This window comes from Rattus norvegicus, chromosome 19 (assembly GCF_036323735.1).
Source record: "Rattus norvegicus strain BN/NHsdMcwi chromosome 19, GRCr8, whole genome shotgun sequence".
In the NCBI taxonomy this organism is placed as follows: Eukaryota; Metazoa; Chordata; class Mammalia; order Rodentia; family Muridae; genus Rattus; species Rattus norvegicus.
Window position 1 is genome coordinate 56658161 of NC_086037.1, and position 16762 is coordinate 56674922.

A 16762-nucleotide genomic window follows, 5' to 3' on the forward strand; every position below is an offset into this window, starting at 1 on the left:
TTTTTCGGAGCTGGGGACCGAACCCAGGGCCTTGCGCTGCCTTCCCTTTTTCTATTGAGATGGTCTCACTGTGCAGCCTCGGCCAGTCTGGAGCTGACTGGAACCAAAGAGATCTACCTGCCTGTGCTAGGATTAAAGGCGTGAGCCACCACACCCTGCTGCTTTACTCAGTCTGTCTCACCCACAGGGAAGAAAAAAGCTTACTCACAGTGAAAGAGTGTTGGATTTTCAATTGACCAAGTCCCAGATTTGATAGCACAGTTACTCAAACAAAATTTCCCCCTCACAACAGAAAGACTGAATAGCATGCTTGAAATGACAGATTAGGAAAATTAATCCCAAACCTGAACCATCAAGCACGGGGCCGTGTTTGGGAACACCAGTGACATTTCCTCATACAGCAATATACAGAGTTGGGCTCAAGTCTACACCTCTCATATCAAAACTGGCAGAACCACTAACACGCAAGTCATCTGCAACAAGACTCCTGGCAGAGATTTACGTTTTCCTTAGTGTCTGTCGTCTGTTTACAAGGGAGGGGCACACACATGAACTACTGCCCAGGGCCATGCACAGGTCTGACACCTTGTACGAATGTGAGGCAACTCAGGCTGAGAATTCCCTGTTGCGGGCTTGGGGCTGCTGGTTTCCTAGATTTAGCTGAAGTCTGTAAGAATGAAAAGTACAATCCAGTCCCCGGCTGATTTCACCACCCACCCGTTAACCCACGTCCTCAAAGCCCAGCTTCAGGGCAGAGCACTCAAGGAAAGGACTGACCGAAGCCCGTCACACATCTCCAGACCCTCGCACCTCACCACTGAGTTGGAAAGCAGAAATTCAGGAGGAAGTCCTAAAGAACCTGGTGGGTTCAGGCCCCCCAGAGCCCTCCCTCCACATTACTGGGCTGACAGAACACAGGGAAAGAGTAGCCCCTGCCAGCGAACAGTGAGGACACCTTTTCACTAGCACAGCGCTCCTCACATAGCCTGTCCTGTGATAATCCAAGGGCATTTGCTGCTGTGGTTTGACTTCAGATGGGTTTTCTCCCTGAGAAAGGGTCTCACAATGCAGTCCAGGCTAGCTTCAGATTTTTAAAATATGTGATTATTTTGATGGCAAAAGTCCTGAACTTCTCTTCCAAAAACAATGCTCCGAGCTCCTTTCCATGTGCTAAGTGTAGAGGTCTGATCTGTCCTGCTGTGGACTCTCAATACAAAAGAGACCATGTTGTCAAGTGACACCAGTGTGACTGGCCTGCTGGGCTCTCACCACACCCCAGGAGACAGTTACTGCCCTCTCCTCTGTGCAGAGGAGTCCTCAGCTGATCTCTGAGACCAACCAACTCAGTGGGTTTGCGTCTACAGCGTGGTCTATTACTTGTGCTTACTAACTTGCCTAGTGTAGAGCTTTTGGAGGGAATCTCAGTTTGACCAAGTGTTAGGAGACTGGGCGCGCCCTTTTTGCTTCTTTCTTGGCACACACAGCGCTTGTCATACCTGGTTCACATATTTAATACAGAAGGATAATCCAGGGGATGGAATGCTCTGTGTTCAGCACTGAGTAGCCAAGGCAGAACCTGCCAGCCTGGGCTACACAGTGAGACTCTTTTCTAAAAAAAAAAAAAAAAGAAGAAGAAGAAGAAGAAGAAGAAGCAAAGACAAAAAGCCAATGGGTACGCTTTCCCAGCAAGAGTGTGAGCTGTAAGGAATGGTATATCACCTTCCTGCTGTCCCTACCTCTGAGCAAGCTTATGACAGAGCACGCCCTGATTCTTTAGAAATCAGGATTCCACTAAGCTAGTGTTTCTGTTTGCATGCAAATGCTTGAAATATATAAAATAGACGTCGATTTTAGCTTCAAAGCTGAGTTGCTGAATCTGCCTCTAACCAAACCCTAACTGATTTGACACATTCAAGTCAAGTAACCAGAGACTGGGAACTGTGGCCCACACCTATGATCCTAGCAGGGCTCAGATGGTTAAGGTCACCTTCTCCTACAGATACATTAGATGTGGGACAAGAGGGAGAAAAGGAGGCAAAACAGGAGGGAGGGAATCCCTAAGTACATGCTTCAACATGGACGATCCATGGAAACACTACATTAAAAGAAAGAAAAAGTCATGAGACTGCAGATGACATGATGCCATGTACATGAAATGTCCAGAGCAGGCAAATCCGTGCAGACTAGAAATACTACGAGGTTAAGAATTTCCACGACAGAGGGAAATGGAAGGAGCTGGAGAGCTGGAGTCAGTCAATGGCAGCTGCTATGGCTGGGATAGGAACTCTCCACACCCTGTTCCCCCAAGGCTCAAGTACTAAAAAGACTTGGATTCCAGACTGGTGCTGTTGGCAGGTAAGTGGATCACTAGCCTAGGAACGGATCAATCTGCTCAAAGCTGTAAGAGCTACCAGGAAACAGTGCCTGGTGAGAGGAAGAGGGTCACTGGAGGCGTACTCCTCCTTTACTTTTAAAACCTGATACAGACTTGCTATGTTACGTAGTCTGGACTCAAATTTATGTTCCTCCTGCTCAGCCTCTGTGTGCTGGAATTACAGACGTGTGCTACCACATCTAGCTTCAGGCATGTCTTCTCAGGGTGTATTTTTGTCCCTGGACCTTTCCTTTTCTCTCTACTTTCTGGCTACTGAGGTGAAGAGCTTGTCCCACCATGCCTTTCTGCCAGTGTGCTGGCTAAGATGTCAACCTGACGCAAGTCAGAGTCCTTTTGGAAGAGGGAACTTTCACTAGGAAATAACTGTCCCCACCAGACTGCTGTGTGGGCAAGCCTGTTGTATGGCTAGATTGATGGTTGATGTGGGAGGGCCCTGCTCATTGTGGGAAGTGCCATCCCTAGGCTGGTGATCCTGGATGGTATAAGAAAGCAGGAGCAAGCCAGTGAGTAGTACACCACGGCTTCTGCCCCAGTTCCCACCTCCAGGTCTCCAGGTCACTGCCTAACTTCCTCCCTTGACTCCCTTGGATGATAACTGAGTTATAGAAGTATATAGGAAATAAGCCCTTTCCCCCCAGCAATAGATAACTAAAAGTGTTGGTGTCACATATCTCAAAGCTGACCACTGACTGAACTTTTAAAACCACTATGGAAGGGCTGGAGAGATGGCTCAGTGGTTAAGAGTACTGACTGCTCTTCCAAAGGTCCTGAGTTCAAATCCCAGCAACCATATGGTGGCTCACAACCATCTGTAATGAGATCTGATGCCCTCTTCTGGTGTGTCTGAAGACAGCTACAGTGTACTGATATATAATAAATGAATAAATCTTTAAAAAAAAAACCACTATGGAAAATACATAACTTCAAAATTAAATAGATAAAGGGCCAGCAAGGTGGTTCAGAAGATAAGGAGTTTGCTATTTGATCCCTGAACCTAGACAGTGGAAAGAAGGAACAGATCTACCACCCCTGAGCACACACACAAAATACATAAATGTAAAACAATTTTTTAGCTAATAAACTTTTCCTTTCTGAGGCTATTTTTCTCAGGTATGCCACAGCAATGAAAGCTGACTAATAGCAGAAAAGGGGTGCAGGATTCCTTTCTGGGATAATGGAATTTCCCCTGGAGTGTTCCACGGGAGCTGTTGGAAGACACGGCTCACTTTCCAGATTCTGGTTCTAAAACTGTGCTTCCAGATGCAAAGTCAGCAACACTACTCTCAATGGGGACAGTCTCCCTCAGGAAAGCTATTCCAGATAATATAACCATTTCTCTACACGCTGAACTTATGTGCCTAATTAATTTCTCATCATTCGGGGAAAATAAAAGGAAATAAAAGCTATTTTTAAAGTAAAAATGTTACTCAGATTCCCAAAAGTACCTTAAAATTGAATTATGTGGTCAATCAGGCTTTCAGGCCAGACATGGTGGCACATGTCTTTGATTCCAGCACTTATAAGGTAGAGGCAGGCAGGTCTCCATGAGTTCAAGGCTAGCCTGGTCTACTAGTGAGTTCTGGTCCAGCTAAGACTACATAGCGAGATCCTGTTCAAGAAGTAAGCCAGCCAGCTCGTCAGACAGCCAGACGGCCAACCAAAGACACAAGCGGCTTCTGGCACCTGGTTTATAATGACACTAGTGAGGGAAATGGTCTTCAGTCTCTAGTCACACTTCCCTGACCGCGCTCGGAGATGCTAAGGAGGGCTGGGCTGGGCTTGGCTCGCTCTTAGAAGGAAGAAACAGGAACAGGGTTAGTCAGCGGTTTGTGGTGGTTGCCCTTCACCCCGACACCACCACTTGTTTTTATAGCAATATGAAGATAATTTAGAAAGGTCATGAGAAATAGTAGAAAACGTTCCAATTTGAAAGTGTCAAAGCGAGAGATACTGTGGTTATCTGAATAAGCCTCACTGAGACTCACCAGTTCACATTTACCACACATACCTTTGGAAGCACACTTTGCTCTAGGGGAGAGTATGGTGCTATTTTAAAGGAACAATCGTTATACCACAGCACCTCTCAATACTTGAGTTTGCACCTAAGACTCCTACAAACTCAACGCCTCATTTATACTGAAGAAACAATGCTGACAAAAGCTTTAACAGGGCAACCTCTGAATTTTCATCAGCGACAGTCCCTGGTCATACACATCCCAGCACAGCACATTTGGAGGAGTCTTAATCTCCTTTTAAACGTTCATCTCCAACAGTCTTCTGCCTCCTGGCCTTGGTGTCATTACTAATTTTTAAGAGTCTACTCTGGCTGTCTCATAGACTGTAGCTCACTGGGTTTATCTGTCTCTCGGGGACAGATTGAGGTTACACATTTTTGCTGAGCTTGCTACTGTGAGGCTGATCTGCTGCTGCACCCTCTCAGTGGTGTATGACCTGAGGTCAGAACAGTGAAGACACAGTGTGGGTCCCATGGTCAGGGATGACTATAGCTACACGGCCTCCCTCTGTTGAGAATTAATGTTCTCAGCAGCCCAGCTAGTCCTGGTTGCTTATTTCTTCTAGAACCTCATTTTGTAAGCCCAGCCATGTCTAAATACAGACGTGGTACAATGAACAGTGCAGGATCCTATTAGAAGGATTAGCGGACACAAGACCTCCAGGATGATGAGCTCCTGCAGGAGAAATTCTGAAACTCAGGAGAGCAACACTAAAGACATGGCAAAGGATTCTGAGGTTACTACAGAGTCCTGGTCTCAACAGTACAGCAGTAAGGACAGGGCCTCCCAGGCCAACACACGAGAAATGCACTTAGATGTGTAAACCATGAGGGGTCAATGATGAGAAGCTGGTGGGAAGGCAGAGTCTCTGACTCTCAGACATCTAGGACATCCGACTCCTAAGTTTCCCTTGTCCAGTTCCATTCCAGTGCAGTTAGTTTACTTATTCCCAGGGAAAGGTAATTCCACAGCCCTTCCAGCAGCTTCCTTCCGGGAGTCATCCCAAGGTGAGGTAGGGGAGCCTCATGGTAAACAGGGAAAGGCACGCCACTGCTTCCTGGCAGGAAGGAAGGAAGGGAGAGGTGAGGACGTTGAGAGGGAATATCCAGTTTAATGGAAGAGGATCATGCACAGAGAGGGGAGGATGTTTTGTCCCTGAGCTGCAAACAGCTGTTGCTTTCCTTTGTATTATCACATTAGGTTGAATGACTTATTGACCAACACAACAGACCATTTACACTTCTGAGATGGAATTTTAAACAAATTATTAAACACAGCTTCTAAGAAAAACCGTGCTGACATTTTGCTTTATGTACAGCCCTGAGAACTCAGTGGAGGAAGACGAAGCTCATTTTCCAGATACTGATTCCATATGGGCTGCCAACCACTCCAAACAACAAAGCTAAGGGGAGCCCAGGCAGACTCGGAATCTGCCATTTAAAAGGTAAGGATCTCTCTGAAGGAGAACAGTGCCTAGCTTTCTGCTCTGACCCTGCCAAGCCCATGAAGGTCAGGCACGTGCTGGTCTGAGGGACAGAGCTATATGCTCACACAATTATACTCCTGTTAGGACAATATGGCTGAAGACATCTTTCTGAACTAGCCAGGGTGAGAAGCAAAGCAGGAGACTTACGTGTCTCAATGATGGGCTGTTTGTCTATCTGCTGAGTGAAGACTTGGCATATTTCCTAAGCCCTGGTGTTCTGCTTTTTCCAGAACTTTCAGCATCCCTTCCTCCCCCAACCCTGTCTCCTTACAACAAACGAACCCTGCGGAGGCTGAGACACAGCCCACTGATGCGGCATTGGCCTAGCATTTCCTAGGATGCAGAGAGCCCGCCCGAGGTTTCAGTTGCAGTGTCAAGGAAACTAAGCATGCCAGCTCAGCACTCAGGAAGGGGATGCAGGAGGAGCAGAAATTCAAGGTCATTTTCAGCTACATTGAGTCTGAGCTCAGCATGGGACACATGAAACCCTGTCTCAAAACAAAGAGAATACCGAACAACCAACCACTGGTCAACATTTTAAAAGACAGGTTTAGTGGTGCATGCCCATAATTCAGGGTTTGGGGTACTGAGGCAAGAGAGGAGTAGGAGTTCAACTTCAAATCCATCTATAAAGGCAGCTTGAGGCAGCATGAACTACATGTGATCCTCAGTAAAAACAAGGAAAAACCCAGATGTCAACTTAAGATAAATTTAGAATTCACAGGCATCTCCAAGGTTGAGGTCATGTTTAAACGTCAGGACATGTGGTAGTCTCCATCAGTGCAGAAACAATTCCCTCAGTCCCATACCATAGGCACCCCAGTTAAACCGGCTGGTCTGCCCCTTATCAGGACCAGGAGGCACACTAAGCACACGGTACTAAATGGACTTACACGACCTGGCTCACATACACTTTGCAGACATTTCACCAAGCCTTTGCTAAACTTTTTTGTTTTTTTGGAGCTGGGGACCGAACCCAGGGCCTTGCGCTTGCTAGGCAAGCGCTCTACCACTGAGCTAAATCCCCAACCCCTTTGCTAAACTTTTGACTGCCACTAAATATTATGTGAAATTCCAAGTGAGGAGATGGGGCTCTCCTACAGCAGCATTCAGTCTGGGGAGGAATGTGAGATACGGTTTGTGTTTGTGAGACAGCGTTGCTCTGTGTCGCCCCGACCACCCTGGCACTCCCTCTGTAGACCAGGTTACTCTTAAACTCACGGAAATCAGTTGGTTCTACCTCCGGAGTGCTGGGACTTAAGGTGTGAACTACTACCACGGAGAGATGTCCTTTTATTAGATGAGGAAGCCCCTAGCCCTCCTCCTATGGGGCCCAACTCCGAAACTCCTTTTTGGTCAGCATCTCCAACATGGCCGCTTACTCAGCTGCCAGAACAGTCAGTGTCTCTAGTCTCAGAGAAGCCACATCCTGCTAAAACCTCACTGGAAAATGCAATGTTTACCTCGACCTATCCTTCTACCTCTCAGGGCAGTTCCGTCTCTCCTCAGAATGTTCCACAACAGTTTTTGCCTTGTCATGCCACCCCTGCTAATCCAGAATCTAAGGGATCCCTGAGAAGCAAAGATCTATTATGCAAGTGATTCCTGGAAGGTAGCTGGAATCCCGCTTCACTCTGCTAAGAAAATGCAAAGGATTTTTAACAAAGAAATAATCTCATGTTGCTTGGGATCAGCGGGAGAAAATTCTTTCTCCCCTTCACTCCCCTTTCCCTCTCTGTTGAACTCAGAAGTGGTTTTCATAGATGGTACCCATAGCCAGGCTATCTGTAAACCACAATATTGCTTCTTTAACAGGTGGGAGATTTTTACTCATTGCCATCAGTGACCCCCCCAGCCCCAAATTCCCATCTTTAAGGCAAGAGAAAATGGTTAAACACAGCCTCTGACTGATCATTAGATGTTAAAGCAGCTTTCTCATATACAAATTAGAAGGTTCTCCAATGCACAAATCCTACGCTAAATGATGCTGCCTCCCATTTGCATCCAGGCCCCTCAGTGCACCTGCTTTTGTGTTCATGGTCAAAACATCTCCAAAGGGGATGACAATCGCAGGCTGTCACTGGCTGACAGGCCATGAAACAAAGCTAGCAGACCCACCAGACAACTAAGCCAACTAAGAGGCTGCTGTAAGATTCGAGTGTGACTGACCCTGCAGTAGCAGCACATGCCTTGTGGATCTCCAACATGGCCGCTTACTCAGGTCAGCCTGGTTGACAGAGAAAATTCTAGGATGGCCAAGGCCACACAGAGAAACCCTGTCTTGAAAACAAACAAACAAACAAACAAACAACAAACAAACAGATGAGAAAGAAAAAGAGAAGAGTTTGCTGTTTGTCCCCATGAACTGGCCACATGCTCTGGGGAACGTGGTGCCAAACTCCCTTGATGAGTGTGGCTCTCATGGTTTCTCAGTACAAAGCTTCCGCACACCTTAAAGGAGTGTATGGCTGCTCCTCTTTCCTGGGGGACCAGTGGCTTTGTGCTATCTGCCCCCCTGTCACCCTGAGGCTGGGCTAGTAATTCTGCCATGAATGTTCTCACAGTCCAGACAGGAAGGAGACTGAGCATGACCACTGACTGTCACAGCTCAACGTGGGCCCTCAAGAAAACCAGAACCCAACCCAAGCTTAGCCGCAACCACTCAACAAAGTTCTCCTGGGAATGAAAATGACGGACATCATCCAAGTATACGCTACTATCCTTATGCTCTGAAACAATTCATATTCTCAGAGAATACAGAGTCCACCCACATAAGGCATATAATTCAATGTGGGTTTTTTTTTTTGTTTTTTTTTTTTTTTGAAGGGGGTGACGTGGGGGAAGGTTCAAGATGTGGTGTCCCTGGCTGTTCTTGAACTCAGAGATCTGCCTGTCCCTGTCTTCAAAGTACTGCGATTAAAGGAGTGTACCACCATGGTCAGCACAATGGTTTTCAATATATTACCATAATCTAATTTTAGAATACTTTGCCATTACCACAAAAATTCTCATAGTGAGTATGGGTAGGATAGCACAATGCCTGAGAAGTATTTGTGTAGCAAAGTTCTAGGTGTTACCAATACTACCTTGGATCTTTGAAAAACACTGGTTACTAAGGTTTTGCAACCAATGAAGAGAATTATTTACCCTACCCTGTAATTACTAAACATTTATTTGTAATCTGGACAAGTTAAGTTCTCTGAATCTCAAGTAATCAATTAGTAAAATGAGAGTAATGATAACCACATTGAAGGATGATAATTAATAACTAAGCCAGAAATACGACACTGATAAACTCTTATCTATGGAATGCCTTCAGTGAGCCAAACCCCCTGGTGGCCACTGGAGACAGAGTTCTTCTCCTTTAACTCAGTCACAGGAGACAAATATGCAAACAGGCAGTTCCTTTCTTTAAAAACTGCACACGGGAAGTGCAGCTGAGCAGGACCGGGATTGAAGAGGTGAGGAAAGAAGAGAGGAAAGCAGTGTCTCATTAGAAGGGCAGAAGAAATGTGACAGAAGCAGTGGAACAGAGGTCAAAGGTCAGAGCATCTGCACAGTGGAGAATGCCACAGTGCTCGGCACACTACAGAAAATACGGTTTTCCAGATGTCTCCATGTGTCCCAAACAAGTGCACTCTAAAATCCATACACATACAAATTTAAAACTTTTAAATATTTATTTTTATGTATGTGTATTTGTCCACATTTTGAGTAGGTTTTGAGGGCTCTAAAAGGAGTTTTGGATCCCACGGAATTGGGGTTAAGGTAGTTGTGAACCTGGTATGAACGCTAGGTACCAAACTTTGGCCCTGGAAGAGCAGAAAGCACAGTTGAGTGATGAGGGTCCCTGTGGTCCCCAGGTTTAAACTGTTACTGCTAGGGACAGTAGTGGACTTGGGGTCTAAGAGCTGCCTGTTCTGCTGTTGGGAAGGTAAGTCATGTCTGGCAGCAAGGTACATTTCACCCACCACACCCCCAGAAAAAACCTTGAATTTCAAACCAAGAAAAGTCTATCTATTGCGTCAAAACTCCCCAATTCCCAGAACAGCTTTCTATGTAGCCTTGATCTGATTGGTAATTTCAGTTTCTCTGAAGATCTTTGGGAGCTTCTAAGAGTCACCTTTTGGACATTTTTCCTAACATTCACTTACTGGATGTGTTACTTCTAAGGCACTGGTACTATAATGCTCTCATGACACACAAGTGTTCTGACTTCAGTCTGGACTATTTTCTCTAACTTAGTCTTACACACCCAACTGCCCACTGCAGTCTCCAAGGGGATACACGAGATATGCTCTACCTGAAACCCTCCACATCTTAGCTAACCCATCTTGTTGCCTTGACCTCTACTTCAGGAAACAGCCCACATGGGCCAAGTCTCTAGCCACTTCTTCAACCTAGGCTCCTCTCTCTCATATCCTTTTGGTCAGCTTCTTCGCCTCCCGAAGTCTCTGCTGGAGAGAACACTGGCCGGCCAGTTAACACTCAGCTGTCACACTCACGCTCCTGCTCCACCACCCCTCCTCATCTTCTGTATTCCCCACACACTACCTCTTTCCTGCAGTGCCTACGATTCACGTATACTTATGCAGTACATACTTGCTTACGCAGTATGTATTTACTGCATACTTTCTTTGTATCTCCCTCTAGAAATGGAAATTCCACGAGAGCTGAACCAACTTCTCTTTGCCCAGCCCACTGCCGAGGATCAAAGCTATACTGTTAGGCTCCAGAGACAAACACTACACGAATGTGCTAGTCCCCAGTGAGCTTTGTTCAGATGTGACCTAAATACTTGGCACACTTCCTGGTCCTGCTATACACTCCATAAATATTTGTTAAAAGAATGTATGAATCTTGGGAAATATCAATTTTGTATATCATGCATAAACTCTCCTAAGTGAAATGCATTTAAGAAAACTGCACGGGTTAGGGTCTTCGTGACTGCCCTTCCCTAGCCACTCCCAGTGCAGCTGTGGGCTTTGAATATGCAGAGGAAAACTGTTTACTGTCACATATGACAGACATTCTTACACAGTTGTCAGCAGCTTGGAACTTACTGTAGCTGGCCTGTACCTTCCTGAGGTCTGCAGAATGTTGTATTACTTGTCATAAACTCTAATCCTAGATACTTAGTCACAATCCCATATATGACAAGAACCACAGAGGAAGAGTAGAAAGGAAGGCTGATGAATCTTCTTCCTTCTTCTAGGACAGAATTTACAGAAAGTGAAAGAAATTTTATGTGAAAATGGAACTCTGTAAAAACAATCATAAAACCAACTGAAGACTTCCTATTGTGCAGGCTTTCTTCACTTTGATGACACAGCTGAGCTACTTTTTCTGGTGTGTGTTTTTGGAGGGGCAGTAGGGCTTGTGTATGCGTTTTGGGGGTTAGTGTTGTATGTGGGCATATGTACAAGGATGTGTTGCTAGCAACAGGACACTAGGTAAGCATTCTGTCCCCAACACTGTATACTCCGGTCTTTGGGAAGCAGGGCTATTTTCAAAGTTATATCTAACTTGATGAACATAATAAAGTTCTATCTAACTTGGTGAACATAATAAAGTTCTATCTAACTTGATGAACATGAACATCATCGGAGCAGTTAGCTAACTCAACACTCACACAACTGCAGATTCGCTACAGGCAAAAGATAGCTGCAGGCAATGGAGCCCTCCCTCCAGCTATGCCCAGCCACACCAAAGTGAGACTCATGCAGACACTAGCTTCCTATTTCCTGGGGACTTGAGCTGTGTGCACAGCAGAACATGAAAGGCAGTGAGTGACACTAGCTAGAAGAGGTGCAAAAGGAAACTGGTGTTTCTCACTGGTGGGGTTCCTAGTGCCCACTACGGGCCTCAGAGACAAAAAGAAGACTAGAAAACTTCCTAAGATCCAGGTACGATGGCTCAGATCTGTGATTTAGTCCTTGGCAGATCGATCATGGAGAATTACCATGACCTAAAGGCTAGGCAAGCTACACAGAAAAACCCTGTCTCAAAAACAAACAAGAGGACCATAGAAACTTTCAGAGGAGGAGGGGTGAAGTGAGGTCAGACACAAAGACCCCCAAACTCTAAATAGTTCTGCACTCTCAAGAGCAGTCCTGGACACTGGAAGCCTAACGGCTGGCAGAGCAGTCCTCCCGCCATCCTGAAGGCACTTCTCACCTGCAGGGATGGATGAGCAGTGAAGTGAAGGCAGACCAGTCATTCCACACACTTAACCTCTCCCAAGTCTGTTCCTCAGGAAGGCACTAAAAGATGAGGCCTATCACAACCCAGAAAATAAACCTAAAAGGAGGGAGTTACAGGCAGGGGAATAGGAAAGGTCCACAAAAGGGTAAAAGGCAGCCCTAGAAAAAGCTGCACAGAAGACTGACAGACCAAAGAGCAAAGAACTGAGGAGGAAAGACTTGAGACGGGACTAGGAAGGACTGGAGAAAGATGGGTAGATTATAGAACGCAGGCTAGGATTATGGCTTGATCAGAATAGGTGCCTAGCATTTGTGAGGACTTGACTTTGTTACTCCATCATAAAAAAAAAAAATCCAACTTAGGAGAATATAAGACAATAAGTATATAATATAGTAGATTCTTCAGGCAGATTTTAAGCTTTGATGGAGCATGGAAGAAACTGAAACACAGACAATCAACCAAATAATAAAACATACATTATTTGTGAAAAACATAGAGTCCACACCCTTTAGGTACTGAGCAACACACACACAATGACTGCTATGAAGAAAAGGTGCTGAGGGTGAAAGCTGGTGCAAGAATTCCTAACCTCCTTGCCTCACATGGGAGGGCAGGCAGCTGCTTAGGTTTTCTACCTTGAAAACAGAATCCAGGGCCTTCTGCATGCTAAACATGAGTTCTACCCAATGAGCTACGTCCAGCCAAGTTGGAGCTTCTTAAAAACTAGAGGAAAATAACAGAATGTGTAAAACTTCTAACAAGCAGAACTACAGAAGCATATTATTTTAAAATATGGTAGAAAACACACACACACACACGCACACACACCACACGCGCGCGCGCGCGCGCACACACACACGTACACACTCACTCACACTCTCACTGGGATATGATAGAGTTCATGGCACAGACTTTCAATTCTAGCACCCAAAATGCAGAGACAGGTAACAGTTCTCTCTAAGGCTAGCCCAGACTATTCATAGAGTTCCAGGCTAGCCAGGACTACATAGTAAGACCCTAACCTATATTAAACAACAACAAAAAACTTAAAAAAAAAAATTTGATAGCAAATTTTGATTAACCTTAAAGCCTCCTTTTGGGGGAAAAGTTGCAGTGTGACTCAATTGTGTAGCATATGCCAGGCCTATGTGAATTCAATTTAACATCCACCTAAAGCGGAAAATCCAGGGAGTCTGCCCCATGTGTCTTCCTCATCTTCCCACCGTGAGGCTGTCCTTTCCTCCTCTCCTGCTGCAGTCCTCTGCACCCTGCTTGCTCTTACTGAACACCATGCTTACGGATCTGCAAGTCCCTCCATGGCATCAAAGGTCCCAGATGGGGCTGTTTTCCCGGCATCTGTGTGTGTCACCTCTCAATTAGTCCATGTGCTCATTCACAATGCCCAGCACTCCTTCCTCCGTGCCAGCAGCCATGCTGAAGCCAGGGACACAGTGTACCCAGGTTCCTGTTCTTGGGAGCTCTGGCTCCTAACACTGCATGATAAATAGAATACCAAGAACTTCTGCTGCCTGCTTCTCCCTCCAACGCTGCTAAATATTGTTTAGTGTTCCTTAGAATTCTGTCTAAGAACCACCCCACAAGATGGCTGTGTGGGTGAAGGCTGCCAAGCCTGATCACCTGTGTTTCATTCCTAGACTCCACGTAGTAGGAGAAAACTGACCCCACAAGTTGTCCTTTTACCTTCATATGTGTGCATACAAATAGAAACACTGTCAAAAGGGACCCCACTAGGAACCTAAAGCATCCTTTAGGAGGAAGGCAACAGCCTCTACACATTACTAGGAATACACTGGGGGTGAGGACCAGCATTTGAGCATACTTTTGCTTTCTTTGCTGAAGCACAAGTAGTTACCCAAACATTAAAGCCTAGACAGAAGCTGATTTGGCCGTAACTGGGTGTGGTTACTAAAAAGAGGCAGGTTTAGAAAACAATGAATGTATAGACTTAAGATTCAGGAGTGGGGCTGGAGAGATGGCTCAGTGGTTAAGAGCACTGACTGCTCTTCCAGAGGTCCTGAGTTCAATTCCCAGCAACCACATGGTGACTCACAACCATCTGGAATGGGATCCGATGCCCTCTTCTGGTGTGTCTGAAGATAGCTACAGTGTACTCATATAAATAAAATAAGATTCAGGAGTGGCCAGAATGGATAGCTCATCTTCTGTATCTGGCTTTGAATCCCCTCTTTAGGCAAAATTCACTTAACTTATTGCTCTTTCTCCATTAAAACTCTCATTGAGTACAGTGCTGGAATGAAGACCGGTGAGAAGCTAGAATATTCTTTTAGTACCTGACAGAAAAGGTTTCTCAGAATCCCACTTCTTAGTAGATGACTGGATGCTGGATAACTGATAACCAGAGCACGAAGAGTTAATTGTCTGTGACAATGACCCTCCCTCTACAACTAATCAGCTCTTCTCCAAGTACACTGCATCCAAGTAGCACACTTTTGCTCTTATTTTGAAGGCTCTAGGCGGGCTATCTAATCTCCAGGAAAAAAAATGAAACAAATTCCAGCTCTTAAAACACAAAGCTGGTCTTGTTGACCAGGGCTACTTCTGTGGGCGATGCTGTAGCACCACTCTGCAGCTGTGAGGGTTGCTCCAGGAGACAGGAGCTTGGGAAAAAAACAAAACAAAACAAAGCAAACTCACCACTGATGTGATGGTTCACTCCTGTAGTGCCAGCATTTAGGAGGCTGAGGCAGGATGATGATCAATCCAAAGCCAGCCTTAGCTCCATAGTGAAACTCCACCTCAGAAATGTCAAAGGTGGGGCTGGGGATTTAGCTCAGTGGTAGAGCGCTTACCTAGGAAGCGCAAGGCCCTGGGTTCGGTCCCCAGCTCCGAAAAAAAAGAACCAAAAAAAAAAAAAAAAAAAAAAAGAGCACTGGCTGTGGGGCTGGGGATTTAGCTCAGTGGTAGAGTGCTTACCCAGGAAGTGCAAGGCCCTGGGTTCGGTCCCCAGCTCCGAAAAAAAGAACCAAAAAAAAAAAAAAAAGAAATGTCAAAGGAGCAGTACTGTGTAGTCTTTGTGCCTGTCTTGTTCCAATGGAGGCCAAGCGGACTGTACCTTAGAGTCAGGCACTCATGGCATGGCAGAAGGGCGATGGATCTTGAATCTTTTCCCACACTCTATTCCTCCCACCCCCATACTGAGATGTATTATGCATAGTAAAACACTGGCCCTCAGTCTACCAGAGAACACTTCCATTCTGGAAAGTTCTCTGATACTTTCCTATGTCCAGTAATCACTGTTCTGACTCCTCTCATACGTGCCACCTCATCTTGAACTACAAAGAGATAGGGCAGTGTGGTATCTACCCTTGTGCGATTGCTGTCCTTACCAGCACAGTGCTCCTCAGACTCGGGTTTGACGTGTACTAGTGAACAGTCCTCGGTATCACCTCTGCTAATCCATCCTCCCATCCCGGGACACCTGGGCTGTTTGCACTTTTACACTATTAGGGATAAAACAGTGTAAATAAAACAAAATGGTTGCATGAAGTCTCTAAACTCCACACATTCTCACTTCTTTTGAATAAAAACAGAAGCAGACTTGCTAGTGTGCAGTGGGTGCACATTAAACCAACGACAATGCCCAGTAGTTCTCCAAACTCTCCTAAGCACTTCCGGTAAGTTCTGTGTCCATGCCAACATTCAGTGTTCCTCATCTCATCAAGTAACATGGAGGGTGACTCTCACTTCCTTGAAATCTCTTTATGAGGAACATAGTTTTGTGTACTTAGTTATCTATCTTCTTTTATAAAGTCTATCAATTTTTATTTAAAACACTGGGTTGTCTTATGCAGTCAAATTATATATACAGATATGTATGCATATACCAAAATACCTCCAGTAAACATTTCCTATCTTTCCCTGCCTACTTATTTTCTTAATAATATTTCTTGATTAGCAAGAGAGGTACCCACATGGCTACTGGGTCAACACGAGAGAGAGAGAGAGAGAGAGATCAATGCCTCAGATTTAAAGATCAAATAGGGGCTGGTGAGATGGCTCACTTGCTATGCAAAGTAGCACCCTGAATTTGATCCCTAGAACCCACACAAAGTTGGACAGAGAGAACTGATTCTACCATCCCTGACCTCCGTGCATGCTGTGGCATGTATGCTCACACATATGTATGTACATACCAATAATTTAAAAAAAAGAAAAGGAATATTTCAACTTGCTTATATTTAGAAGTCTGAATCATAGATGGTGTCTATCTGTATGTACATACTCAGCACTGGGGAAAGGTTGGGAGATCCAGGTTAGCCTGCACTGCAGTGAAGACAGTCTCAATGCCCCACCCCACAAAAGGAAAACTGCCTCTAAGGAAAGTTACAACATTATACTCATCCCACTGCCTAAGCACAAGCTAATTCTAAAAAGTTAAATCTTTGACGGCTGCCTCTTTCAGATACATGCTGTGTTTGCTCCAGGAATAAAAAAACCCACAGGAGGGGTTGGGGATTTAGCACAGTGGTAGAGCGCTTGCCTGGCAAGCACAAGGCCCTGGGTTCGGTCCCCAGCTCCGAAAAAAAGAAAAAAAAAAAAAAAACCCACAGGAGATGGCTACAAGGGACATGCCTCTGTCAAACAGGAATCAAGAAGGGAAGCCCTGAAAGGCTATTGAGA

The 16762-nt window shown here is 45.4% G+C and overlaps 1 protein-coding gene and 1 long non-coding RNA gene across 3 annotated transcripts in view; one reads left to right on the forward strand and one right to left on the reverse strand.

The window, feature by feature from the left end:
- The window catches only part of Cfdp1 (craniofacial development protein 1), a 105504-nt gene that overhangs the window by 30565 nt on the left and 58177 nt on the right, over nt 1-16762 (reverse strand).
- LOC134483372 (uncharacterized) overlaps nt 1-16762 on the forward strand; it is a 36497-nt gene that overhangs the window by 7765 nt on the left and 11970 nt on the right. The window contains exon 2 of the long non-coding RNA XR_010060238.1: nt 5729-5854. This is a non-coding gene — a long non-coding RNA (uncharacterized LOC134483372). The remainder of the gene's footprint in view (nt 1-5728; nt 5855-16762) is intronic.